Source organism: Falco cherrug, chromosome 5 (assembly GCF_023634085.1).
Source record: "Falco cherrug isolate bFalChe1 chromosome 5, bFalChe1.pri, whole genome shotgun sequence".
Classification (NCBI taxonomy): domain Eukaryota; kingdom Metazoa; phylum Chordata; class Aves; order Falconiformes; family Falconidae; genus Falco; species Falco cherrug.
In genome coordinates, this window is record NC_073701.1 from 83,094,833 (window position 1) to 83,097,105 (window position 2,273).

Genomic DNA, 2,273 nt, shown 5'->3' on the forward strand with positions numbered 1-2,273 from the left:
TTGCATTTGCTTCTAAAGTAAGGACATATGAAACCTTTTCCTTCTATGTCCCTCTGTGGTGACATATTTCAGGAAGGCTGCAAGGATACAGTCTAAAGGGATTTTTGGAGCCTGTGCTTCCTAGAGAAACAAAATCCCAGACATAAGTTGTTCTAGTAATCAATTAATGTTACAAAGCTCCTAGAATTTCACTGTATGTACTGTATTGTTACTGAATTGCCAGGGTGAACAGAATTTTAGACTGTATTTTAGATGCAATTTTAGATGTATTTATAATAAAATGTAATTTATAACAATAATGTAATTTAAAATATTTGTGTATGATACACATACAGACACACATCTTACCTAAGCTTTTTCCACAATTCAGGAAGGTACTTCATTTTACATGTTAACTTAACCCTAGTCAGGCAAATACCTACAAATCTTTAAGACTATTGAGTTTAATGAGACTAAAACCTAGATTTATTGTTAAACACATAGTTATGTGGGTTTCCAAAGAGGCATCTTCTTTTTTTTTTTTTTAAAGGGAAAGATATATCCTTTCCCTATAATCAGGTCTGTCTTAGTAAAGGAAGTCAGAGTTTGCACACAAGGTCACTGTTGATGAGTTGGAGCATTCAGTGGTCTCCCATGCTTTATATAACACTTTAAGAAACAAAGCATTAAACTCAGCTAATGCTTTGCTTGCCAAGTGAGAAATGGCAAAAAAAAAATGAATTAGTTGAATTTTTTGTAATGCTGATGGAAGGAAAAAAAGGTAGTGTCTAGCTTTTACTTACACAAAGGATTCTTTATTATGTTTATGACTGAAAATGCATGAAATGAGAGTGAACATTTACACCTCTTTCAAAAAACAATCTCTTTAATAGTGGAGAGTTAAACTGGATAACAGGATTACCAGCCCTTGCTATTTGAATGTGGGTTTTTTTCTGGAGCTTCTGGGATTACTGAAATAGGAATGAATTTAAACTGTCATGGAAAGAAAATTGGAAAAGATAGCTAATATTATTTAAAATTGCAGAGAAAATCTTGAAATGACCCTACTTCATCTTAATGGCTCAGAAACCAAGAGACAAATAAAATAAGATTTAAATACATTTTTTTAAATATCATGATTAAGAAATGAATCTTGAGTGTTCTGAGATCTCTTACATGAAATTTTAGTACTTACAGGAAGCTTTGATACTAGAATACTGGGAATACTTGGTATCCTGATCATAGACTTGGTAGTTAAATGGAAAATCTGCCAAAGTGAGTTTGTCAGAACAATATTCTTTCCTATTCCCAGAGCTCATTCTGACTTTTCACATATATAGAAAGTACACAGTGATGGATAATTATGCCTTGCTATGTTTTGTTGGCAAAGAAATAATTTTGCCAATAGATAAACAGTTGCGCTCATTAATCTATACAGAAATATCCGTAAGATGGTGCTGTATCTTAAATCTGACCAGAGTAATTTGCATTGAAATATAAAAAGTATGTTGCAATTGCAGATTAGAGCTCTTGTTATAAACCGAGTGTTGGTAACAATTTCTTTGGCAGGCATATTGCAAATGTTAGTTTCCAGTCACTCCAATATGTTAATTTACATGTATTAAAATATTAGTTACAGCATCTTTGTTCAAGCCTGAAAAATGTGAAACCAACTGAAAGGTAGTTTCAATGGTGCTCAGGATATGAGCTGCCAGTAGCTTGCTTTCACAACTGAGTTTCATTCCATGCTTTTTTGCTGAAGGCAAGTGACGGTCTCAGGACTCCTCCAGACATGAATTTAATGGAAAAAAAAAGACAAAATGGTGCACTGGGGCTTCTATTTAAAGTGGTAAAATGAGTGATAATGGCCAAATCTAGCCAGCAAATGAAAAGACTGTGGGTGAAATGAATCTGAGGCATAATAACTGCCCACACAGGCAGCAAGAGCAGAAATTTCATGTGCAGCCAGCACATAGTATTGCAGGATTTTGGTGAGAACAATGGTGTCAAATGGAGGACTGGCTGGAGAGCAACCAATTACAGCACTGTCCTGCTGGAGCCTGGGCAGTGGATTATAGCTCAGTAATTGCCTTCCCCCACATCTCGTGGCTGGAGTAATGCACAGCCAGGGCTGAACTGCCAGTGGTACCCTGGCTCCCAGCCCAAGCCAGCCAAATTGCAGATGGGAGGAGGGAAAAGAGACTACCTGAGAGGGAAAAGGCTGTTGCATCTGCTGAGGTCCCTGCAATTCCATGTGTGTTTCAGCTAGAAGGCTACAGTCCTCCAAAGACCTT